At 49.3% G+C, this 27,812-nt stretch overlaps 1 pseudogene; it reads left to right on the top strand.

Moving 5' to 3' along the window:
• Window positions 1–6,948: 6,948 nt before the first annotated feature.
• Window positions 6,949–11,076, top strand: LOC136544507 (amine oxidase [copper-containing] alpha 2, peroxisomal-like; annotated as a pseudogene).
• Window positions 11,077–27,812: the final 16,736 nt, after the last annotated feature.

Raw genomic sequence — 27,812 nt, forward strand, 5'->3', positions numbered from 1 at the left:
GAACAGACTTATTCAGATGAAACAAAAGGGATGGAACTTGTCCGCTTATTATAGATACGCCGCCTAACCTATCTAACTAAACTAACCCCTAGGGGGGTGATTTCATCTTCTATCTTGGCAGAAAGGTCATGCGCTAGGGGGGACCACCTCCTCCTTGATGATGTCCAGCTCGGCGTCGGTATAGATGGGCGTGAAGCCTTGGCTCATCATCGCTAGATCGATGTTCTCATAATGAGAATGGGCGATCGCGAACGATCGATGAACGTCAAAGCGAAGCGCGCCCCTCGCCATATCACATGCTCGATCCATAATCCGGGTGGCGTGAACCGTGAGGGAGCTTGTCTCCTGCTCTAGGGCTAGCTCAAGCTCATCGTAGACTAGCTAGACCACGACACGTAGGCTATCATGTTCGTCACTCTCCTTCTAGAGGGTGTCCTTCACCTCGCTGAGCTCCTTCTCTAGGCCACGACTCTTCGCCACCTCCACCCTGAGCTTGTTGTCGAGACCTACCCAAGTCACGTACCGATGAAGTCAGAAGGCTCACCATGGATTCTAGGGAGAAAACACAACAAGAAGAAACCGAAGACTTACCATTCACATCCGCCCGAAGCCTGTGCACCTCATCGCGCTGCCGGGTCACCTCGGCCTCCAGGCGTCGGACCTCCTCTTGGCGCTGCTCGACCTCCATGGCGAGCCTGGTGGACACGCCCTCGGCTACAACCTTCAAGTCCCTCTCCCTCTAGAGCTCCTTCTTGAGGTGGCCGACCCACTACTGAGCGTCGACACGCTCCTGGTGAGCCAGCTCAATCCCCGTGCAGAGCTCTTCTATGGCCCAAAGCAAATCATCCCACTCCTTCCGTAGCCGTTTGGCCTCCACGGTGTTCATGCGCACCCTCTCAATCAGTGCCACGAGCTTTTCCTTGGCCTCATGGGCGTCGTCGCGAGCATCCTTCTCCCTGGCTCAGAGGTCGGCCACCTCACGGGTGGTAGGGGCAAGCTCAGCCACCTCCTGATGGGCGACAGCGAGCTGTGCGGCTAGCCCCTCACTCCGCCATGTCTCCTCAATAAGGAGTTGGGACTTCTCTTGGCTGCGGGCTAGAAGGACCTGCAAAGAAGACAAGACTTAGAGGCGTAGAAGGAGAACATAAGGGTTAGAAGCATGGTCATATCTTACCTGGCCGACTAGGGCGACAATGTCACGCATCAAGCTCAGCATGGTGGTCAGGGCATGAACCGCATCCCCAACCTCCATGTGGACACTCCCCATTCCCTCTCCTCTACTGCTTCATCGAGGGTAGCCATCCAGACCAGAGACCAGGATGTCCCTACGCCGACCTCAAGCAACACCGACCTCTCTGGTGGCGGTAGCTCCTCTAGAGATAGAGGGGGTGGGTGACACGGACACGGAGGCCTTCCCTATCGCCACATCCATGAAGGATGCCTCGGGTATGCCCCCTTCTGTTCGCCCTACCATGGACACAGCCACCTACACAGATGGTGGATCCAGACATACCTCCTCTGCCTATGATGCTGAGGACACGACTGGCCGTGCCGCACCCGCCATAGGCGCCCCGGACGCGCCCTCCTCCGCCTGCTCACCCGTGGACACAGCCATCGGCTGTGCCTCCCCGGTCGATGTCATGGCCACCCCGATGCCACTCACATTCACCTCCAGTGCAAGAGCAGCCAGCTTTTGGCGCGTTTGCTAGAGGAGAATCTTCTTTAGAGCAAGCCATAGGAGTGTCCCATGCCCTCTAACGCTGCAAGAGACATGTTAGTCAGATTGTGGCAAAAATTCGTTAAGACAAAAGGACAAAGGAACTCTTGACTCACCTTGACGCCATCATATGAGGACGTTTTGAGGCCAGCTTACCCGAGCCCGGCTGCTCCTTGTCGGCACATTGCTGCTTCAAGCCCTCCCTCAGCTCAGAGGGCACGGATGAATCAACATGGCCGCCCCCCCCGACTCCGGAGGCACATCCGAGGGTTCAGACAAAGTAGGGTGACCTATTTCCATTGGATTTGGGGCCGCTGTCGAAGGCTCGAACAAGGCGAGGTGGCCTAGCTCTGCCGGTTCTGAGGCCACCGTCGAAGGTTCAGACATGGTGGGATGGTACGTTTCCACCGGCTCTGGGGGCGCGCCCTCCCCCTCCTGCCATGTGACATGCCACAGGAAGGGCCCCGCCTATAGCAAAGATGGGTTCTTGTCCCTAGTGGCCAGATCATCCCAAGGGATGGACAACATGGAGCCATCATCTTCTTCCTCCTCCTCCTCCTCTTTCGATGAGCCTTGACGCTGCTTCCCTTGCTGTAGCTTCGCTCGCTGATTCGATCACCGTTTCTTCTCCTCATCGTCCTTCTTCTTCTTCTGTTGTTCATCCACAGCACGGTTCGCCGCCCTCACAACCGCGTGCTCTGGCAGTGGCACAACGGAGTCCCGAAAGACTAACCCCACCGGCAGCTCGATGGAGCTCATGTTTGGCCAAATCACAGGATGCCCCGGGGTTGGCAACATGGCGTTGGCCTTCCCCATGGCCTCCTTGATGCATTGCATGACCTCGCTATCACAGAGCGGCCCCTAGGCGAGCGTCGTCCCGACAAGCTATGCGCAGGGTGTCATCCCATACAGCCGGAGGATGCGCGCCATTAGGGATGCCACCCTCCTCACATGATACCCCTCAATGACACTAGCCCCACGGAGGCCATGGGTCTTTAGGAACACGATGGCCTCGAGAAGATCGCACATCCTCTTCTTCTCCTTGATGGCTGGCCCCTACGACCATGATGGCGGAACCTCCTCGATTAGACGCCTAGAGAAGACAGGCAAGGGTGCGGTAGGGTCATCCTTTAGGTAGAACCAATGCCGGTGTCATCCCTTGTTGGATCTAGTAAGCTGGTAGGGCATGTACTCGGTCGCCGCTGCCCCCAGAGGTGGATGCCCACGCATCCCATCAGCACCGGGGTCTCCCAACCTTTCTCCTTCTTTATCAAGGAGATGGAGAAGAAATATCTTCAGAGCTTGAAGTGAGGCTCAATCCCCAGGTACCCCTCGCACATCGTGATGAAGGCCACGATGTGCTGGATCCCATTAGGGTTCAAGTGCTGCAGTTCGATCTGGTAATGGTGTAGAAGACCCTGGAAGAATGGGTGAGGGGGAACCACGAGTCCACACTCGTGGAAGAGCGTGAAGGAGACAACATAGCCATCGGGTGGTGTCGGTGCCTCCTCGCGGCTAGGCACAAGCCACTCCGCCACATCGGTCCTCCCGCGGAGAAGACCATGCTTGACGAGGCCCTCCATGCACGCATAGGTGACGTCGGAGCGATGCCATGAATCCATGGAGGATGGAGGTGGCTATGGAGAATCAAAGGTGGCGGAGGAGGAGCGGAGGCTACAGATCTAGGGCTCCAGCGGTGGACTAGCAAACACGGTAGATCCAAACGGCGGTGGAGGAGAAACAGAGAAGGTAAGGCTATTGTTTTGGTATGTAGAAACATGAAGGGGGAGGCCGCTATTTATAAGGTGGAACAGGGCTAGAAGGCGAACCGTCCGCCTAGATTCACACGCCCACTGCGTCGCATCACGTCACCTCCCTTCGAAGATCGTGCGCACTCAATCTTTGTCCGTGCCCTCAAAGGACACACCGGATGATGGTTCGCCCAATTGATGGGCCGAGAACCGTCGTAGGTAAGGAGGGATACAGAGGTGAAAACGCTCCTATGACCCATTCAGGCCCAGAAGTTTGAAGGCTGGCCCACCGACGGGTTCACAGCCGCTCTGGGGCACCCTAAGATCGAGGGGTGGAAAGGGATGGGCCCATTAGCGGCCAGTACCTGGGCGCACAAGCGCCGCAAGCATCCCGGCCCATGTTCGACTCTCGGTTGGTTCCCAGTCCATGGTTTTTCCTCAAAGAAAGGCAACGAGCCCTTAGGACCGGCCAAATGAACCCAAGAACTATATGAACTGATCGCCAAGGGTCTAGAGTCGGTCACCAGCTGACCCATGCCGGACCCCCACGAAAGGGAAGCCGAGGCCCCACGCAGACTAGCTCGTTAACAGTTCACCGAGCACCATGTTTCGTCTGTCGAGGAAAAACGTGGCACAACTCAGCCCTCCATTTTATCAAAAAAAAACGTTTGAGGGACGATGATCACAAAGATGACCCGACCCTCGACCAAACCCCTGCTACGCGTGGAGGCTCGTGGAAAGTCGGACTCGCAAGGAGACCGAACGCACGGTCGCAGTACGACGGCGGACCGATCGGATCCTAGGGACCGGAATCAAGAAAAATCTTTCCGACCTCCCGAATCTTACGGTTACATACCCCCGAGAAGACCAATCACAACAAAAGGGAACCGCCGCCCTACCAGGACATGACGTGGGCTATAAAAAGAAGGCCAAGGCCCTTAGAGTCCTCCCGTCCGGAAAATCCTCCAAAGGAGTATTCTACTCCTCCGTAGGCTCGGGGGCTACTGTCGGGTATCGATATTACGGATACCCAAAGCAAGGAGGTAAGCGCCCATGCTGACTTCCCCGGATGAAGCAAGACGTATTAAAAGGTCTCGTCTGACCCCAATGCCGTGGGGGTCTCACCCAAGGCCGCGGGCTCCGCCTCGCCTGACCCCTTGGGTGCGGGCTCCGCCTCGCCCGACCACAAGGACGTGGTTTCCTGCCTCACCTGACCCCTTGGGCGCGGGCTCCATCTCGCCTGACCCCTTGGGTGCGGGCTCCGCCTCGCCTGACACCAAGGACGCGGTTTTCGCCTCGCTCGACCCCTTGGGTACGGGCTCCGTCTCGCCCGACCCCAAGGTCGCGGAGGACTCACCCAAGGTCGCGGGCTCCGCCTCGCCCGACCCCTTGGGCGCAGGCTCCGTCTCGCCCTACCCCAAGAGCGCGGTTTCCGTCTTGTCCGATGGGGACCCATACCGCCGCCAACCACTCTGGGTCCAAGCGTATGGGCCTAGGTTAAAACTCTGACACCAGGAAAGAGACTAGCACGCCTCGATGTAACCCGTGGCTATGACGGGACATACCTGAGGATTCACATAAGAACAGCGTCGGGAGTGCCGGTGTTGTTCTGCCTAACCCTCGTACGAACGCTGACAGGCGCGCCATTTCACCACGACGTCCGTCGGGATGAAATGGAACGCCGTGACCGACAAATGACGCCAGCGCATGGCGCCAGTGACGAATAGGGCCACGACGTGAAGCCGTCCCTGTTGACATCTATAGGATCGGCGGGACCCACGTGAAGAAGAAGGACCCGACGATCCTGGAAGCTTTCTTCTCTCTCGTTCTTCTCCTTTTCCTCCGTTGTAACACATGCTTTTTCTTCGCCTATAAAAGGGGAAGCAGGGCACCCCATGAAAGGGGAGCCAGATCCGCACGAGACCGAACCACGAAATAAAAGCACAAGAGCAGCGATCGAGCTCTCGGCACCTATTCACTCCTTTCACCAGGGACTTGGGATCTTTTCTCTCTCTCGCCTGTTTGTAATCTCTACTGCAAACCAAGTGCCGGTAACACGAGCAGCAGCAAACTGAACGTATGGACGTCCTGCCCGAACCAGTGTAAAACCTTGTGTCCTCTGAGCACACCATCCAAGCTAGACGCGTAAATACAAATTTACTCGTCGGTGGTCTGAAAACACCTTCACTATGGTAATTCGAAAAACCGGTTGAGCAGTTGAGCTAATTTTTTTCTTTGTTATAGCAACTCTGTACTCCATACATAGCATGTGGTGAGATTGGACAGAGACGAGGCAACTGGCGTAGTACGGTTAGGCTCTGGCTCCAACGGTCAAGCCTCTTTCTCTGGCACGGGTAGGTCCGCACGAGCTGATGTTGGTACCTGGCTACCTGCCGGGAGTCCGGGACATCCCGTACTCCCTACTTCTGAGACGAGCCGGCGACAGACCGTTGCCCTTCATCTCTTGGGTGCGAGCGTTGAGCCCTGCTCTTTTGACAGGGTCGGAGGATACTGCGTGCTGCCAACCATTTGTCATCCGTGAACCTAGAAGAGTTTTTTTTTTTGAAATTACCTAGAAGAGTTTTAGTTTCAATGAAAAGAAGAACCACCTCCTGCATTCATCCTATGTGTTTTTTCTCTTCTGATTTGTTGATAAAAATTTTCTAGAAAGAACATTTCGAATCGCTACTTGATCTAGAAATTTCCTTTTTGCTTGTGTTACTTTATGTTGTGATAGCATCATAACATAAGAGTCTATCCTGTTGTAAAAAAAACATAAGAGTCTTTTCCAGTTGCTGGCAGTTTGGCACTTGGGCTTCGAAGATAAATCAAGACTCGAGTTATGAAATCAAGACTTAAATGCATGAGAGACCTTTGAACTTGTAATGGGGTGTCACTTAGGACCATAAATTTGGAAAATACATTTTTGGATACTTAAACTTGCTAAATGATACACCACAGGTCCATACTTTGCCACGAGAGCATTTTATCTGACGTGGCATTGCCACGTGGCGGAAAAATATGCAGTGAATCCTCTGAAATCTAAACTGAATATCCAATGAGGGCATCTGGGTTCTGCCCTCGCCAGGTAACGCACGCCACCGTTCGGTGCAATGGCACAGAGCGCGACACGCGCTGCCCACCTCGCCTCTGCTGCGCCTTGCCAAGCATTGTACATGCCGCACTCGCCCCTAGCCACGTCGTCGCTAGCCCGTGACCTTGCCTTCACCCCCAAAGCTGAGCCATGTTTGGGGATCTGGATCAGTTCGCCGACGGAGGCGTCTTGGGCGGGCGGGCGGACTCGGCTCCGACGAGCCCCTCCTCGATGTCACCGGCACCGTGCGAGCTGTAGGAAGTGCTGACCACGGCCTGCTTGCCTCTGCTCAGCAGCCGGTGCAGCGACCCTCCTAGCCTGGCTGAGACCGGGGACCACATCTCGTTGACGGCCCCGGGCATCGACTCACCGGCAGCGGGGAGTTCATGGGCGGCGTGCTCAGGGCCACGGGCCACATCGAGATGTCGATGACCAGGTTCTCCTTCCTGCGCCTGGTGGCCGAGGTGCTCGCGGTGGCGGCGCTGGCGACGGGCGACGGAGGCGTGGCCAGGCCGGCGTTGGTGACCTCGTCGTGGGTGCCTCAGAAGAGGACGTTGGTGGGGAACATGGGGAACTTTAGCGACGCGTCGGAGGGCTCCTCCCGCGACAGGGCATCGAGGTCACATGAGGGGCTCTCGGCGTGCTTCCTGTTGTCATCCCCGCCATCCTTCCTGTTGTCATCCTCGGCGTGCTCTCGGTCACCACGGCCGCCGGGGCAGCGGCTTCCTCCCTTCCTCACCACACGCTCGACCCGCTCTCAGCAACGGAGATCACGGCCGTGCGCACTGCGGTCCTCGCATCGCCGCTCGTCCCCGCCAGGCCGTTACACTTCCACTACGTCGTCCTCGACGAGCCCGACAAGCCCGACGTCCTGGCCTACGCCTACGGCACGGCCGGCTCCCAACCGTCGTCCCGGTCCCGTCCCCTCATCCCTCGGCGCGCGCTCGTGATCGCCCGCGCGGGTGGCCAGTCCCACGAGCTCCGCTTGGACGTCACCGACGCCTCGTCCCCCACCGTGCTCTCCCACGCCGTCCACAGCGGCTCGGGGTTCCCGACGCTCACGCTCGAGGAGCAGGTCGCAGCGCAGGCCCTAGCGCCGGCCTACGCGCCGTTCGCCGAGTCCGTGCGCCGCCGCGGGGTGCGCATGGACGACGTCGTCTGCTCGGTCCTCCCCGTCGGCTGGTTCGGCGCCCCGACGGACTCGGCGTCGGCCGCGACCGCGAGGAGGCTGGCGAACATGCAGTGCTTCGTGGCCGGCGAGACGGCCAACTACTACGCGCGGCCGATCGAGGGCGTCACCATGGTGGTAGACCTCGAGCGCGTGGCCATCGTTGCGTTCACGGGCAGGGTGGTGTACCCGGTGCCCAAGGCCGAGGGCACGGACTACCGGGCGGGCAAGGCTGGCCCGCCGCTCTCTGGTCCGGCGCCAGCGCCCGCCGTCGTGGTGCAGCCGCATGTCAGGGGCTTCCACATAGACGGTCATGTCATCAGGTAAGCCGCCATGAACTTGGCTTTTGTATTCTGATGCAACTGGACGTCTGCGCATAGAAAACACACTTTTCCAAAGCACCTCATACACGCGACTACGCTAGCATTCCATCAAGGATGGATAGTTACATATACAAGAACTTTGTACCGGGCGCCATGCCTACCTGAGAAAACACCTCGTGACATTGTTTCGCTAGTGACAATAACATGGAACATGTTATGGTGGGCTACTTGCCCTCAATTAATTCATATAAAAAATTTACATACCAGAACATTGATCTAGACAAAGTCGAATGCTACTACACTGAATTAACTTGAACATGTCATGTAAGACCTCTGTCCACAAATAAATGCAATTGTGGAACCATGCCAGTCAAATTAGGGCCTGTTTAGTTCCTAAAATTTTTTACGTAGTACTCATCACATCGAATCTTGCGGCACATGTATGGAGTATTAAATGTAGAAAAAAAAACTAATTGCACAGTTGGGTGAGAAATCACGAGACGAAACTTTCGAACCTAATTAGTCAATAATTAGACACTAATTGTCAAATACAAACGAAAGTGCTACAGTAGCCAAAACCTAAAATTTTTTGCATCTAAACGCGCCCTTAGCTTATATTTGATCAACTTTATAGTAAATAGTATCAGCATTTATGTCTCTAAATAATTTTATTATAAAATATACTCCTTCCGTTCCTTAATATAAGCCATATAGTTTTTAACACCAATATTAACGCACGGCTTGAGGAAGGATGTGAGACCGAGGAAAAAAAGGAAAATCAGGCCATCTTCTCTCTTCCAATCAGATTGCTTCCTAAATCTAAGTGATTGGTTGGGGCATGTGCTATGTACGGTGGGAAGGTTTCCAAACTAATCGGCGTGGGAGCTGATACGTACCTATATTTTGAAATTTTCTTTAAAAATCTATATGGCTTATATTAAGGAACGGAAGGAGTATTCTATAACTAATCTAATGATACTCATTTTATATCACCAATGTTAATACTTTTTTATACAAATTTAGTCAAAGTTCAAACTGCAAAAAATAAGAATTACATTCTTTCGTGGACGGAGGTAGTATATGCTAAAAAGATAGTGTGCATGAGAAACGAGCCGAAGGGAGAGCAAATAATAGTGAAAGTTCGATTTAGAGTTTTAGACACTAGAGCAACACAACAACCAAACCGTAGGGAAAAAAAATCTCGACAGTTTTTGGTTTGATGGGAGGGGAATAGAATATTGGATTCGTGCATGGAGAAGAGCAAGTCAGTGCGAATGCATCGGTATTTCCAAAGGCCAGAACTATATATTGCTCTCTGCCCCAAATTATAAGCCACTCTAACTTTCTTATAGAGTCAAAATATCTTAAATTATATAGTAAAATAATAATAATTACGATACCAAATAAGTATCATTATATTCTTCATTAACTATATTTTTATAGTAGAACTATTTGATGGCAGAAGTTTTTATAATTTTCTCTATAATTTCAGTAAAACTTAAGATGTTTCGATTTTTCAAAAAAATAAAAATAACTTATAATTTAGAATGGATTTTATCGTGGAATGTGCTACTGCAGGTGGGCCAATTGGGAGTTCCACATTGGCTTCGACGTGCGCGCCGGTACGGTCATCTCGCTGGCCTCGGTCCACGACCCGGATGCCGGCCTGCTGCGGCGGGTGCTGTACCGCGGCTTCGTGTCGGAGATCTTCGTGCCGTACATGGACCCGACGGAGGAGTGGTACGACCGCACGTTCCTGGACGCCGGCGAGTACGACCTGGGGCTCTGGGCCTACCCGCTCCAGCCCGGCGGAGATTGCCCGTCCAACGCGGCGTACTTGGACGGCTACTACGCCGACCAGGACGGCAATCCCGTCAAGGGCCGGAACATGATGTGCGTGTTCGAGCGGCACGCCGGCGATGTCGCGTGGCGTCACACCGAGTCCGGGTTGCCGGGCCAACCGGTGAAAAAGCACCCTCAAACTCTGCAGCAACACAGAAAAGTTAAGTGACACTGTGAAATGGTCTTCTGACGTGATTCTTGGTGCAGATCACAGAGGTCCGGCCGGATGTGAGCTTGGTTGTGAGAATGGTGGTGTCAGCTGGAAACTATGACTACATCTTGGACTGAGAGTTCAAGACCAGCGGCTCCATCAAGCTTGTGGTACCATATCTTGCCTCTCGCGCGCTGAGCCAAACCAAAGAACCGAGAACAAGCTCGTCTTGCAATCTGCATCCATCAATTCTTTTCTTGCAATCAAAATGATCGATTGAACTGTCGCAGGTGTCTCTCACTGGAATCCTAGAGGTGAAGGCGACTTCATACACGCACGCCGACGAGATCAGGGAGGACGCGCACGGCACGCTTGTCGCCGAGAACACGCTCGCCATCTACCACGACCACTACATCACGTACCACCTGCACCTCGACATCGACGGGACCAACAACTCCTTCGTCAAGAACATCATCACCACGAAGCGCAACACGGGTGACCCGGCCACGGGCGGCGCCAACACGCCGAGGAGAAGCTACTGGACGGTGCGGCGCGAGGTGGCCGAGACCGAGGCGGACGGGCAAGTAGACGTCGACGCCGTGCCCGGCGACCTGCTGTTCGTGAACCCGGGCAAGAAGACCAGGCTGGGCAACGAGGTCGGCTACCGGCTCATCCCGGCCGGCCCGACGGCGACGTCCTGCTGGCCGACGACGACTACCCGCAGCGGCGGGCGGGCTACACCAAGAAGCAGGCGTGGGTGACGCCGTACAGCAAGGCCGAGAAGTGGGCGTCCGGGCTGTACGCCGACCAGAGCACCGGGGACGACAGCTTGGCAGCGTGGAGCAGGAGGAACAAGGGGATCAGGGACGAGGACATCGTGCTGTGGTACACGCTTGGACTGCACCACATACCCTACCAGGAGGACTTCCCGGTGATGCCGACGATCAGCGGCGGCTTCCAGCTCCGTCCCTCCAATTTCTTCGAGAGGAACCCGATTCTCAAAAGTAAGCCACCCAGAAGGCGGATCTAGGACAAAATCCTAGGGGGGCTGAACAAGTTGTTGTGCTGGGCGCTGGCCTCTGACTACTACCGTGCTGCGCTGCTGCTTGCTGGTGCAGGCGTTGTGCTGCGCTGCTGCTCCATGGGCGTGGCCGCGGTAGGGGGGGGCTCGAGCCCCCCAGCCGGTGGCAGATCCGCCAAGCCCACTCCGTCAACTGTTCTTGTGATGCCAGATGATGTGCTCCTGTGTAAGTGTAAATCAGGTGAAGATTTGTAAACGACCTTCGGTTCTGAATCCAGGGAGAGTAGAACTCAGACAGTAGCAGCTCTGTTTCAGTTCAGAATAACAATTGCTACCTACTCGTAGTAGGGTCTGTTCCTTTTTCCTTGTAGCCGCGTCCGTCTCTTTTTCGTCATTGGGGCACTGAATCTGGACCCGAGTTGCAGTTGGACACAGTCCAGGACAGTGAAATAGAAGTGATCGAAACCGCCATCGGTACGGTCACCGAAGTACCAAACGACTCGTCAAGTCGTCAAGCCGGCGGCGAACGCCAAGGTTCAAGGTTCACAGGACATGGCATCGAGTGACGAACGCCGGCGACCGAAACGCGCGCGCACGCACTTGTCGTCGTACAGGGCTTGGGCTTCCAGACGAGCCCACACGCTGCCCCCTGACCCTCACTGGTATACGCTCTTGATTCTTGCATGCAGCTCCATTAATTTCGAACTCCGGTATCTCTGCAACGAGACATGCATGCATGCAGGAGGAACTGGGCGAACGATCTGAGCGCGGGGCCGGCGGGGCTGATCGCGGAGCGCGTCCTCTCCAACGACGTCGCCGACTACGTCCGCTTCCGCGCGGTGTGCAGAGCGTGGCGTGCGTCCTCCCCGGAGCCCCGCGAGCACGACGTCTTCGACTTCCGGTTCCACCCCCGGCGGTGGATCATGGTACCGAGGGCCTCCGGCGTCGGAAACCGGCGGTCCTTCTTGAACCTCTCCACCGACCACCGGCGAGTGCATCCACGTGCGGCTCTGAGGCCTCCGCCACCGCCACCGCCACTGCCTCTTCGGGGTCACCACCGAGGGCCTCGTCGTCCTGTGCCGGAAGGACACCCTCGTCGTCCAGCTCGTTAACCCGCTGACGGGGCAGCGCGCCGATCTCCCGCGCGACCTCGCTGCTCTTCCCGAGCACCACATCCATGGCGCACAAGATAGATGATGGTTTCCGAGTGAGGAGCGCTGGCCTCGTCGGGGACTCGACGGTCGCGCTTCACTACCACTACGCCATATTTGATATCACTAACGGCCTCATCACTGTCGAATTTACGAAAACCGACAGTGATGTTCCTTCACTGTCGGTTATGAGCTCGAAAATAAAAAAATAATTGGGGCTGGGTTAAAACCGGTAGCGAAGTACCACATCACTACCGGTTTGTGTCTTGAACCGGCAGTGTTTTGGCGGTCACTCATCACTGCCGGTTTGAGCTTTATCACTGTCGATTCTAGCCAAGAACCGACGGTGATAAGTCTACAGCACAAAAAGGCTGCAGCCGTCCTTCTTCCTCCTCTCTTCCATCCCGAGAACAGAGGCGCGTGTTTGGACCCTTTCCTCCATTGTTACGGCTGCTCTTCACCATGAAGCTAGCGCTTGGATTTTAAAGAATGGCTTGATCTTTTTGCTTTAAGGTTAGTAACAAACATCCACTCCTTTGATTTAGTCGCTTAATTAGCTTCGTTTTGATGGCTACATTACTTGATTCTCATTCTAGTTCTTTCTCCATTCTATAGAGCACTTTTTCAATTAGATATTTGTGTAAGGCTAAAAAATATGATGAATCTATCATCCAAACGGTTGGTGTCTATGAACACATTTAAATTTGTGGCTAATTATTTCATGGTGGTCAAGATCATCATTGTTAGTATGTGATGCTATAATTAATTCTTAGAAGTAGAGTATAATAGTTGTTCTTCAATATTGTGCAATAATTGTTTTTACTATAATTTTTAATTTACAGGGCCGGGGCTACCAATTTCAATTTTCCAATAATTAATGTACAATAATGTTTTCTAAAAATGATACTTTCGAGCTACAATTATTGTTCATGAAGCTCGATTTCTTATTAATTCTTTGTAATTACTATCTCAGTATTTTTTTGTGCAGAGATGGATCGAGAGTGGATGCATCTGTCCCGAACGGACAAGCGGTACATGCATAGCGTCAGCCAGTTTATCACCGATGCCAAAGCCCATGCTGAAAATGGGAACGCTGTCTTCTCCCCATGCAAAGATTGTAAGAATCAAAGTAACTTTCGTCAAATTGAGTCTATACGATCACACTTGATTACCAGGGGATTCATGCCAAACTATACGATATGGACTATGCATGGCGAGGTTGGTGCGAATGTTCTGCAGGAAAACGATAATGATGTGGACATGCCTGACGTAGCCATCCACGATGGTGACGAGGAACCCGGTGTCAACACGGAACCTATGCCCACAGTTAATAATGTGTTTAGGAACACGCTAGCTGACGACACCGAGAATAACGATGATATTTCTCAGCTGCTACGTAATATAAAGACCAGATATCTTAGTGAAAGACAACTGAGAAAGCTAGAGAAAATGAAACAAGATGGCAAAACACCATTGTATAGGGATTGCCCAATGAGCAAACTGAAAGCCGATATCATGCTGTTAGAGTTCAAATCGACAAACGGATTGAGCGATAAAGGCTTCGATCAGTTGTTAGGCATAATAAGGAAAATGGTCCTAGAAAAAAACGAGTTGCCAGAAAAGACATACTTGGCCAAGCAAATAATCTACCCCATCGGCCTCGAGGTTGATAAAATCCACGCGTGTTCCAATAATATCAACCTCCATCACTATCGATATGCCACTGTCAATTCAAAATCCGACAGTGAAAAGTTTTTTTAACCGACAGTGATGCCTAGATTTAGGGTAGTATACGGCAGTGCTGCCATAGCCGTCGCCAAGCCCGGCGACGAGTGCTGGACGCAGCTGGGACCCGTCGAAAACCTCAAGTCTGCCATGTCCTTTGCAGGCCGCTTCTACATACTACGTCACCTTCGAGAGCATCTTGGTGCTGGAAACGGCCATGGCGAACCGACCGCCGCAGCTGGTAGCGGCTCTCGATTTCAAACCGCACCACCGTGGGTTTCTTTGGTCAAACCGGGTACACCTAGTTGACAAGGAGGGAGACTCATCCTTATTCACTGTGTCGACTATCCTACAGGCGATAAAATTTGGGCAAGGTACACGGCGTACCGAGTGGACCTGGAAAAAAGAAACATGGCAGCCATGCCTAGGTTAGGCAGGCACACCTAATTGTTCATGGGCATGGATCGTTCACTACTCTCGATGATGAGCGAGAGGGTTTCTCCGTCCATCATGGCGAACACCGTGTATGTGTGCTATAAGTATGACAGGACGACTGGCGGCCGATCGGAAGTTGTGGCCATTGAACCCATGGGTGAATGTTCCGAACCTAAGTTTCCGAGGGGCGACATTGGTGGTTATTTATTGAGATGTGTATGCTCATAAATATACACATATGTTAGATTCCACACTTCATAATACTACTAGGACGATCCTCGCGCTTCGATGGGCACGCAAACACGACACGCGCAAGCTCAAGGATTTGTGAGAACAAAAATCTTTGATGTGAAGAATGCCGTTCTTTTAATACATTCCTCAGAGGTGATTTTACATATAAAATTTAGAGTTGTAGTATGCTACATAATTATAGAAATACTTCACCCTCCCGAAATGATGATTGTATTTTAATCAAAGATAAGTTATACAAGATAGATTTTGATCCTTAAGTTATCTTACAATATGTTGCCATGTGTGTAAAGAATTAATATCATCTCAGAGTCACTTTGAATACAAATTTTATGGATGCATGTTTTATATCCTAAACCTGTGTATAATTTAATTAACTATTGGTTAAAGTTTATAATTTTTTACCTTTTCCCTATATACAAAATAGGAATGGCAACGCCATGAATTCCATCCACCTATGCTGCGGGCTATATCTCACAGTGGGCACAAAATAATACCACCGAGTTGTACTACCCCTGCAAAGGGAGACCACATGCAAGAGACATGCATGTTTAAATATTTGGATGTTTTGTATCTAAGGAGAAAGTACATACAGAAGGCATTGTGTATCAAGACATTTGGTCAGAAAAATTACATAGATCCTCAATATGAAGTATTAATTGCCATAGGCAAGTACACTTATATGGCGCATCTAACTAGGTTGCACAGTTAGATTCATTATGTTGAAATCTACGTTACTATCGAGTCATCAATTTAGCATGTGTACTCGTACTTTTGTAGATTTACTTTAGGATTTAAAGAAACTATTATTTTAGTAATAGATGACGTGGATGTTCTTATAGAGATAGGGGGCCTGTTCGGCAGGACTGAAAAATGCTATTCCGGCTGATTGTTGTGAGAGGAAAATACTGTTCTGGCAGGATGTGAACAGTGATTTCGTGAGGGCGAGAACCAGCCAGCCAGCCGACTTAAAGCCAGCCGAACGGGCTCAGGATATGCATGCTTGCATTTATAAAATAAGGGAAATAAAAAAGGGCCAATATTGCTAACCGATTGTTTAATATGCAAATTTCTTAATTTTGAGGCAGGCATCCTTTGAGAATTTGACGAAGGAAATCCAATTGGAAATGTGGCCATGACCCGGTGGAATAGCTGGATTTAGAGTAAGGTTGGTTCATTTAGAAGTAATGAGCCAAATGGTAGGGTGTTCCATATATAACATTCATGACAGTAGATAATATACATCTACTACAGTTCTAACAATGACAAAAAAATCTAGGGTAGTCTAAGGCTCAACGTGCCACCTAGCTAGCTTCGCCTATGCATGACCTCTATAAGGAAAATGGACCCTTGACTCATTTACTTTGGATTTTGGTGTTTGATGATTAACACAACTAAATTGGACTAACAAATTTGCAAGTATTTGTTTTGTAGTTCAATAGGGTGCAAGACGTAACTTGGACGAAGGCGACGTGATGATCCGATGATCAACACCTCAAACAAGACCTTAGGAGCACAATAGAAGACCCAAGAGATAAAGCAAAGTCCAAGCATGAAGATTGGAACCAAGCCGTATGCAAGATCGCAAAGAAATGAACTCACTGTGGTGACCGGATGTTGAACCGGACGCTGGACAAGCGACTGGACGTTGCGACCGGACGCTGGGCAAGTGGCTCGGCAGACAGGCGACCGGACGCTAGACCGGACGCTGGCGGCAACCGACCGGACGCAGGACAGCAACGTCCGATCAAGTACAGTAAGGTTCCAGAGCGGCAAATCTACGACCGGACGGGTCCGATGGCAAGCGACCGGACGCTGGACAGCGTCCGATCAGCACATTGCCAGCTCAACGGTCGGGATGACCGGACACGTCCGATCAGGACGATTCAGCGTCCGGTCAGTAGCAGGATTGCGGGAGTTTGACCCCAACGACTACTTTCTCAGTGGGGCTTATAAATACAACCTCCAACCGGCCATTTGAGAAGGGTGGGGCTGAGAAAACATACCAATGGTGTTGATACAACATTCTAGTGATCTCCACTTGCATAGTGCTTAGTGATTCATCAGGTGATTAGCGTAGGTACTTTGTGAAGTGCTTAGGTTGATTAGACCACCACTTATGCGCTTGCTCTAGGTTTAGGCCTAGTGTTTTAGTGAGGTTTGCATACCTCCTGCTACCTCGTGCTTGCGAGCACAAGTGTTGTACATCGGAGGGGCTTGAAGTCTTGAGAGATCACACCAACCGAGTTTGTGGTGTGGCCGCCACCGTGTACCGGAGGGAACAAGGTCCGCGGCGTTTCGGTCGGAAACTTGATAGTGAAGACGGCGGGGAGCATCCGGGAGAGCTTGCCGGAAGGCGTGTCTGAGACCTACTTGCGCGTGGGAAAGGCCCGAGGCTATCCACGAAGTTACCCGACCAGGAGCTTGGCCCTTGTGAGGGATTTCTTGCGAGAGGCTCCAACGAGGACTAGGGGGAAGCTTACGCGCTTCTCGATACCTCGGTAAAAATACCGGAGTCGTCGATGGGAGTTTGCATATCTCTACCTTGCTCTTTAGCTTCTGCACTTCCATTGTTTACATTATTTGTTTCGCGGTAGAGATAGCAACTCACTAGCAAAACCGTAGCCACACATTTAGATAATTCATCTATTGTATAGGTTTTGCTAGAGTTAGAAAAAGAGGCCATAGTTTTAGAGTTGAAAATTTTAAGTTGCCTAATTCACCCCCTCTTCTTAGGCATCACGGTCCCTTCAATTGGTATCAGAGCCGGTTGGCTCATTTTGGACCTTTGGCTTAACCGCTGTTGAGCCAACGCTATTTAGAGTGGTTAGGGATGGATACTGCTAGGCCTCCGCAATTTGACGGCACTAACTTCCTATACTATAAAGCTAGAATGGCTTATCACCTTGAGGCGGTTGATTTGGGTGTATAGAGAGTCACTCGTGACGAGATGAAACTCATCAAGAATCTCGAAAAACCCACAAAGAGTGATGAAAAAGAAATGCACTTCAATGTTAAAGCTAAAAATTGCTTGTTTGAATCACTTAGTATGGATGTTTTTAACCAAGTATTCACTTTAAATACGGCACACGAAATTTGGTTAAAACTCCAAGAGCTCCATGATGGCACAAGCAATGTCCATGAGCAAAAACATTGTCTAGCAAAGCAAAACTATGATTCCTTTACTATGAATGATGATGAACTTGTTCGTGATATGTATTCTCATTTGAATCTAATTATCAATGAGCTCCATTCTATAGGATTATTAAAGCTAGATGATGCGGACATCGTGAGGAAGATCATCTCCATGCTACCACAAAAGAAATATGCAAGCATCATCACCATCCTTCACAACATGGAGGACTTAAGTAATATAACCCCGGGCATAGCCATTGGCAAGTTAGTGGCATATGAAATATCACGTAAGATGGGTCAAGAAGAAGCTTCTTCATCAAGCAAAGGCAAAGCTCTCGCTTGTAGCGAGAAAAAGAAGATGAAGGGCAAGCAAGTTGAGACAAGCTCAAGCTCAAGTTCCTCAAGTGAAGAAGAAGAAGAAGATGAGGACGACGATGATGATGATAAAGATTCAAGTGATGATCAATCTTCCTCCTCCACCTCCGATCTTGATGAAGAATCAATCAAAGTGATCAACAAGGTGGAGAAGATGATCCAAAGGCTCAATATCAAGGGTGTGCCCATCCAAATTTAAGATTTCATTTTCATAAATCAAAGAAAGGAGCAAAGAAAGAGAGGATGCTATGGATGCGATGAGTTGGGGTACTTTATGGAAGTTTGTCTAAACAAGCCCACACCCAAGACAAAAAGGCATGCAAGAACCAAGCCCTCACATCAATAAGATCATGGGATGATTCTTCAAGTGAAGAAGAACCCCATCACAAGAGGCAAGGCTGCAAGCACTCATCATCAAGCTCTTCTCGTGTGTGCCTTATGGCACGAGGTAACGAAAGCTCTTCCTCTAGTGAGAATGATAGTGATGATGATATGCCTTCTTATCATGAACTTGTGCAAGAAAATCTTAATTATGCTAAAGCTTGCACTAGTCAACAAAAGAAGCTCAAAAGTTTAAAAGAAAAACTAGATAGTTCACAAAAAGCATACAAAATCTTGCTTGAACAATATGAGAACTTTGCTAATCTCAATGTTGAACTATCTACTAAAATTGAGAAACTTAAGACTAGTGCAACAACAAATGCATGTACAATCAATGATGAGCAACTCTTAAAGAAAAATGAAAAATTAAAAGAAAAATTAGCTATCTCACAAGAAGCATATAATAGTTTTCTTGCTAAAATGGAAACCATGTGTAAACATTGTGATGAGCTAACTAATAAAGTTGCCAATCTTGAAGCCGTTAGCACAACCCCTACTAAGGCATCTAAAAAGAAAAAAATCTATCTTTAACATGTCTAAAAAGGATGCCTCTACTTCTTGTAATGATTTATGTTTAGACTTACCTTTGTGCAACCAAATTTGTGTTAAGAAAGTTGTTGTAGATACATGCACACAAGAGGTTGCAAAGGAGAATGAGCAACTCAAGCAAGAAGTAGCTCGCCTCACCAAGGACTTGACTCAAGTGAAAGGCAAGACGAAGCAAACCCAACTTCATCAAGATAACACTGTTAAGAGAGTGAAGAAGCTTGATGAAGGACAAACCGTGGTTTATTACGTGTGCCACAAGGAAGGTCACAAGTCCTATGAGTGCAAGGTGAAGAATGGGAGAGGAGCAAAGAAGGAGAAAAAGCAAACAAGCAAGCTCTCCAACACCTACACCAATAAGGTGGACAAGAAGGCCTCCACACCTTATCTTTTGAAGAAGAAGAAAAATGACAAGATGGTGGCCATCAAGGTGAACAAGCAAGCCAATAATGGGGTCAAACGCTTTTGGGTGCCAAAGGAAATCATTTCAAACATGAAGAGCACTAAGAAGGTTTGGATCCCGAAAGGAAGTGAGAAGTCCGTCGGACTATGGGGAATTTGGAGACTTGGTAAAGTATGGGTGCATTTCATGGGGTGCATCATGATGGACAAAATCATTGCCAAGTGGGTTAGTGAATACTATGGACCCAAATTCCTCTTCCCATGTTAGGTAACTAGATGTTATTACTTTTCAATTGGTACGTCTTGCAATTAGTTTTTTCTACAATTAGTATCTTTAAGCATCTAGTTACTCTTCATGCCTAGGTTTGCATTTGCATGCTTATATCTTTTATCATGCATACACTAGGTATATCTTATGGTAGGCTTGCTCGGTCTCATTTTTAACCCTTGGAGCAAACCTACATGGTTTAAAATTGCTTAGAAGCACGACACATAGCTTGTCTTACTATTGTTCATCTAATATGTGCCAAAGTCTAAATTGTAGATAATCTCTCCCGAATATCTATTTTGAAAATAATTCTCACATTCATGAGATGTCATCTTTCAAGTGGTATTTTTTATTCTAAAATCAATGTGCATGATTTCTACAAAGTTTTCTACATTTGTGTGCATATATTTAGGGGGAGTAATTCTACAACTTGGATGCTTTGAGACTAACACTATTTTAAATGGTACCAATTTTTCAAACCTATCACATGTGTAGTAGTCTCATTGTAAGGAAATTTGAGTCCCTGGAGTTAAGCATCATTCTTCAATTGGCATCATCATGTTGATTTCATTTCATGTTTATATGCTTTCTCCATGCATTATATAGATTAAGTTCCCTTGTGCAATAATGTGCCAACTATGCATATACTTTGCTTTCTATCATATGTATGCATATATTTAGGGGGAGCTTAATCTATATAATGTGAGAGTCAAATTTTGTGACATATTCCTTTCTACATTTAAAGGTTCACAAAGTTTGACCCTCCCTTGTGCCACTAATGTCTTCCTTTTCGGTGTTTGATTCTAAAGGGGGAGAATTTAGAGGACCAAAGGCAAGCATTAAAATAAGGTGTAATGGTCCAAAAAAGGGAGGATAGTGGATTATGGATTGCCTGTATTGCCACATGGGGACATTTGCAAGGGCAAGATGGTCTTTAATTGGTATCTAAGTAGGATATTCTAGCATCATATAATCTTGCCCTTTGCATTGCATCCTAGCAAGTAGATAGTTTTTAAATTTAAAATTTTTTATTATTTACTTGCTTTGGTTGTGTTGGCATCAATCACCAAAAAGGGGGAGATTGTAAGGAAAATGGACCCTTGGCCCATTTACTTTGGATTTTGGTGTTTGATGACTAACACAACCAAATTGGACTAATGAATTTGTAAGTGTTTGTTTTGTAGTTCAATAGGGTGCAAGACGTAACTTGGACGAAGGCGACGTGATGATCCGATGATCAACACCTCAAGCAAGACCTTAGGAGCACAAGAGAAGACCCAAGAGATCAAGCAAAGTCCAACCATAAAGATTGAAACCAAGCCGTATGTAAGATCGCGAAGAAATGAGCTCACTATGGTGACCGGATGCTGGATCGGACGCTGGACAAGCGACCGGACGCTGGGCAAGTGGCTCGGCAGACAGGCGACCGGACGCGGGACCGAACGCTGGCGGCAACCGACCGAACGCAGGACAGCAGCGTCCGATCAAGTACAGTAAGGTTTCAGAACAGCAAATCTACGACCGGACGCGTCTGGTGGCAGGCGACCGGACGCTGGACAGCGTCCGATCAGCACATTGCCAGCTCAACGGTCGGGACGACCGGACACGTCCGGTCAGGAGCAGGATTGCGGGAGTTCGACCCCAATGACTACTTTCTCAGTGGGGCTTATAAATACAACCCCCAACCGACCATTTGAGAATGGTGGAGCTGAGAAAACATACCAAGGGTGTTGATACACCATTCTAGTGATCTCCATTTGCATAGTGCTTAGTGATTCATCAGGTGATTAGCGTAGGTACTTTGCGAAGTGCTTAGGTTGATTAGACCACCGCTTATGCGCTTGCTCTAGGTTTAGACCTAGTGTTTAGTGATATTTGCATACCTCCTGCTACCCCGTGCTTGCGAGCACAAGTGTTGTACATCGGAGGGGCTTGAAGTCTTGCGAGATCACACCAACCGAGTTTGTGGTATAGCCGCCACCGTGTACCAGAGGGAACAAGGCCCGCGGCGTTTCGGCCGGAAACTCGATAGTGAAGACGGCGGGGAGCATCCGGGAGAGGCTTGCCGGAAGGCACGTCGGAGACCCACTTGCGCGTGGGGAAGGCCCGAGGCTATCCACAGAGTTACCCGACCGGGAGCTTGGCCCTTGTGAGGGATTCCTTATGAGGGGCTCCAACAAGGACTAGGGAGAAGCTTGCGCGCTTCTCGATACCTCGGTAAAAATACCGGAGTCGTCGACGGGAGTTTGCATATCTCTACCTTGCTCTTTAGCTTCCGCACTTACATTGTTTACATTACTTGTTTCACAGTAGAGATAGTAACTCACTAGCAAAACTGTAGTCGCACATTTAGATAATTCATCTATTGCATAGGTTTTGCTAGAGTTAGAAAAAGAGGCCATAGTTTTAGAGTTGAAAATTTTAAGTTGCCTAATTCACCTTCCTTCTTAGGCGTCACGGTCCCTTCAACCCCATTTGGCCTAGTGTTTGTGAGCATCTGCCGATCTACGTGTTATGGTTTGGCGTGTGTTCTCTTTGTAAGGCCTTCCACAGCGTGAGTGTTGCCTAATACTGTTCATTTCTGCCAACTCACAGCGATGCTTCATTCAGTTCCTTCCTGCAGTGTGTAGCTTCACTTCCTACTGTTCTTAGTGGATCCCACAAGCAATAAACAATAGCACAACTACGTATGCTGCTTGTGGCACTACACGAGAGAATCAATCTGCAATGAATAAAATACTTCTTTCGACGGTTTGGGCACCGACGCACGTACTTGCTTCGCTCCCTAATTTTCTGGCGTTGGCAGCACTCCCTGCAGTGTGAGAGGTGGTGCTTAAAAACTCTCTCTCCACTTGAAGCAGCACTCAGGCGATACACTACAGAGGGTCTAAGGATGCATGCAGAAGCTTCTCCTGCTACTAAAACACCGTGGGTGACATTGCCAATGGCCAATGTCTTAGACCCTCTGCAATGTGGTGATGCCTAAAATCAACTCGTAGGCTCCGCACGAGAGAACGAGAATTGTTCATTTTACTCCGCAGTGGGAGGCATCACTAATGGGCCCCCGTTTAGAACGAGAATTGTTCCTTTTACTCTGCAGTGGGAGGCATCACTAGTGAACCCCCCTGTTTTTAGCTTTTTCTCTCCTCTATCTTTTGCATGTCCCTCCTTTCTCTCGGCTGCATGCAAATCCAATATTGTTTATTGACTTGGCTTTACTAGAAACCGATGCACATACTTACTTCGCTCCATGTTTTTTTAGCTTCTCTCGAAATTGGCATCACCAGCTGCAGTGGGAGGAGGGGTACCCAAATATTCTCTCTTCATTTTTAGCACACATTGCAGAAGGCCTCCAACCGGTGGGATTCAAGTTTCAATTTGCACGGACTCGTTCCGTACTCAGGGTTTATATAGATGGATAGTATGTACAACTAGCATTGATCACGAGACGACTCTTCAAGCCCACGCGACCGCGCGACGCAGGTCTATCGACATGGGTCGCCGGCGAGCGAAACGCGCTCGAACGCAGTGGCACCGGGACCTACCCATCGGTCGCGACCCCGCCAGCGGGATAGGAGGGACTGGGCGAACGGCCTGAGCGCCGGGCCGGCGGGGCTGATCGCCGAGCGAGTCCTCTCCAACGACGTCGCCGACTACGTCCGCTTCCGCGCTGTGTGCAGAGCGTGGCGCGCTTGCACCGCGGACCCAGGAAGACACAGCGTCCTCGACTGCCGGTTCCACCCGCGGCGGTGGATCATGCTCCCGCAGTCCCGCGGGCCTTCCACATCAACCACCGGCGACCCTTCCTGAACGTCTCCACGGGCGAGTCCATCCACGTGTGCCTCCCGGATCTCTACCGCCGCCACCACCTTTTCGGGCGCACCGCCGAGGGCCTCCTCGTCGTGTGCCGGAAGGACACCCTCGTCGTCCAGCTTCTCAACCCGATGACGGGGCACCGCGCAGACCTCCCGCCGTTCACCACGCTGCTCACCCTGAGGTTGTCCAACCACCGCAGCCGACTAAACTCTATCCGGGTGGGAAGTGCCGGCCTCGTCGGCGACTCGATGGTCGCGCTCCATTATGGCGATTCTGCTGTAGCCGTTGCCAAGCCTGGCAACAAGCGTTGGACGAAGCTCAAACCTGTCCTCGGGTTGAAGTCAGCCATGTCCTTTGCCGGCCGCTTCTACTGTGTCACCTCCAGAAACATCTTGGTGGTGGAAACCATGGCGAACGGACAGCAGCCGCAGCTGAAGGTGGCCGTCGATTTCAAGCCAGGCAATGCATTTACTTGTAAATATGAGGATGAGGTGCAGCTAGTTGACAATGGGGGAGTGTTAATTTTGGTCCATTGTGTATGGCAACCCCAACCCATGGAAGGCCCCTGCTTTTCTGGGAAGTATACAACGTACCAGGTGAAATTGGATACAGGAAGCATAGTGCCCATGCATGGGCTAGGCGGGCGCACGTTGTTCATGGGCATGAGACATTCACTCTCCATGCACCGCAGGGGTTCCCGGTACATGAGAACGGACACCGCGTACGTACATGTGCTGCAATTACAGCAGTAATATTACTGGCCGCCGACCAAATTCTGTTGTTGCCATTGGTCTATTGGGTAGATGCTTCAAACCCTGCTTTGGCAAGGAGGATATTGCTCACTATTTATCGAGTTACGTGTGTGCATAAATCTAGGCAAAAATAGCACATTGCAAACTCTCTACCTAGATAGAGCCCATGATTAGAAATGCAATGTTTTGTTTTATATAGTTCTAGTTCAAATGATTGTGTCGTTTATTCCATTGCACCGGTTTTAAATAACACGTTTTTCTCTCACAGTGTTTCACTGTTCACTGGTATAAACAATAGTAATTGGTACCTGTTGCATTTTCTGACATGCCTCGTGAAGGACCGTGACGCCTAAGAGGGGGGTGAATTAGGCAACTTAAAATTCTAACTCTAAACTATGGCCTCTTTTGCTAACCCTAGCAAAACCTATGCAATAGATAAACTATCTAGATGTACAACTATGGTTTTGCTAGTGTGTTGCTATCTCTACCGCAAACGTAGTAAAGTAATCAATGTAAATGCGGAAGCTAAATAGCAAGGTAGAGATATGCAAACTCCCGTCGACGACTCCGGTATTTTTACCGAGGTATCGAGAAGCACGCAAGCTTCCCCCTAGTCCTCGTTGGAGCCCCTCGCAAGGAATCACTCACAAGGGCCAAGCTCCCGGTCGGATAACTCCATGGATAGCCTCGGGCCTTCTCCACGCGCAAGTGGGTCTCCGATGTGCCTCTCGGCAAGCCTCTCCCGGATGCTCCCCGCCGTCTTCACTATCAAGCTTTCGGCCGAAACGCCGCGGGCCATGTTCCCTCCAGTACACGGTGGCGGCCACACCACAAACGCGGTTGGTATGATCTCGCAAGACTTCAAGCCCCTCTGATGTACAACACTTGTGCTCGCAAGCATGGGGTGGCAAGAGGTGTATAAACCTCACTAAACACTAGGCAAACACCTAGAGCAAGTGCATAAACGGTGGTCTAATCAACCTAAGCACTTCGCAAAGCACTTATGTTAATCACCTAATAAAACACTAAGCACTATGCAAATGGAGATCACTAAAATGGTATATCAACACCCTTGGTATGTTTCCTCAGCTCCACACAACTCAAATGGCCGGTTGGGGGTTGTATTTATAAGCCCCACTGAGAAAGTAGCCGTTGGGGTTGAACTCCCGCAAATCTGCTACTGACTGGACGCTGAATCGTCCTGACCGGACGTGTCCGGTCGTCCCGACCGTTGCAGCCGTGAACCACCGATCGGACGCTGCTAGCGTCCGGTCGCAGTTTCGCGCGCCTGGAACCTCTCTGTACTCGATCGGACGCTGATGCCCTGCGTCCGGTCGGTTGCCGCCAGCGTCTGGTCCGTGCGTCCGGTCGCCTGTCTGTCGAGCCACCGGTCCAGCGTCCGGTCGTGCTTCCAGCGTCCGGTCCAGTGTCCGATCGCCTCTGCGAGCTCGTTTCTTCGCGATCTTGTATACGGCTTGGTTTCTATCTTCATGCTTGGACTTTGCTTGATGTCTTAGGTTTTTTCCTGTGCTCCTAAGGTCTTTCTTAAGGTGTTGATCATCGGATCATCACGTCGCCTTCGTCCAAGTATGTCTTGCACCTTATTGAACTACAAAATAAACACTTGCAAATTCATTAGTCCAATTTGGTTGTGTTAGTCATCAAACACCAAAATCCAAAGTAAATGGGTCAAGGGTCCATTTTTCTTACAATCTCCCCCTTTTTGATGATTGATGCCAACACGACCAAAGCAAACAAATAATTACAATTTGGAAGTTAAAAACTACCTACTTACTAGGTTGTAATGCAAAGGGCAAGGTTATATGATACTAATTGACAGATACCAATTAAAACTTTACAAGCATGTCTTGCCCTTGCAAATATCCCCATGTGATATTATGGATTAAAGCCTATCTTTCTAAAAAAACTACCTACTTGCTAGGTTGTAATGCAAAGGGCAAGGTTATATGATACTAATTGACAAATACCAATTAAAACTTTACTTAAAAGCATATCTTGCCCTTGCAAATGTCCCCATGTGATATTATGGATTAAAGCCTATCTTTCTAAAAAAAATTCTCCCATTACTTAGACTAATCCATAATTCACTTTCCTCCCTTTCTCGGACCATTACCACTTGTAGACATAAACTTGATGCTTGCCTGTGGTCCTTCAAATTCTCCCCCTTTGGCATCAAACACCGAAAAGGAAGACATTAGTAGCACAAGGGATGGTCAAATTTCGTGATCCTTTGTGTATAGAGTGAAATGGATCACAAAATTTGACTCTCACATTATATAGACTAAGCTCCCCCTAAATATATGCATACATATGGTAGAAAGCAAAGCATATGCATAATTAGCAATTTATTGTACAAGAGAGTTTAATCTATATAATGCATGGAGAAAGCATATAAATATGAAATGAAATCAACATGATGATGTCAATTGAAGAATGATGCTTAACTCCGAGGACTCCAATTTCCTTACAATGAGACTACTACACATGTGATAGGTTTGAAAAAATTGATACCATTTGAACAAGTGTTAGTCTTAAAGCATCTAAGTTGTAGATAAAGCTCCCCCTAAATTTATGCACACAAGTATTGAATACTTGTCAAATTTATGCACATTGATTTAAGTATCAAAATACCACTTGAAAGATGATATTTGGGAGAGATTATCTACAATTTGGATTTTGGCACATGTTAGATAATTAATTGTAAAACAAGCTATGTGCCGTGCTCCTAAATAATTTTAAACCATGTAGGTTTGCTGCAAGGGTTGATAATGAAATCGAGCAAGCCTACCATATGATATACCTATTGAATGCATGACAAAATATTTAAGCATGTAAATGCAAACATTAGGCATGAAAGATAACTAGATGCTTTAAGAGTATATCTATTGAGAAACAAAACCAATTGAAATGAATACTAATTGAAAGTAATGACATCTAGTTACCTAACATGGGAAGGGGAATTTGGGTCCATAGTATTCACTAACCTACTTAGCAACGACTTTGTCCATCATGATACACCCCATGAAATGCACCCATACTTTGCCAAGTCTTCCAAATTTCCCGAGGTCCGACGGACTTCTCACTTCCCTTTCGGGATCCAAACCTTCTTGGTGCTCTTCATGTCGGAAATGATTTTCTTTGGCACCCAAAACCGTTTGACCCCATTGTTTGCTTACTTATTCACCTTGATGGCCACTACCTTGTCATTTTTCTTCTTCTTCAAGAGATAAGGTGTGGAGGCCTTTTTGTCCACCTTGTTGGTGTAGGTGTTGGAAAGCTTGCTTGTTTACTTTTTCTCCTTCTTCTTTGCTCCTCCTCCATTCTTCACCTTGCACTCATAGGACTTGTGGCCTTCTTTGTGGCACACGTAGCAAACCACGGTTTGTCTTTCATCAAGCTTCTTCACTCCCTTGATGGTGTTATCTTGATGAAGTTGGGTTTGCTTCGCCTTGCCTTTCACTTGAGTCAAGTCCTTGGTGAGGTGAGCTA

The sequence above is a fragment of the Miscanthus floridulus genome, chromosome 3, assembly GCF_019320115.1.
Source record: "Miscanthus floridulus cultivar M001 chromosome 3, ASM1932011v1, whole genome shotgun sequence".
In the NCBI taxonomy this organism is placed as follows: Eukaryota; Viridiplantae; Streptophyta; class Magnoliopsida; order Poales; family Poaceae; genus Miscanthus; species Miscanthus floridulus.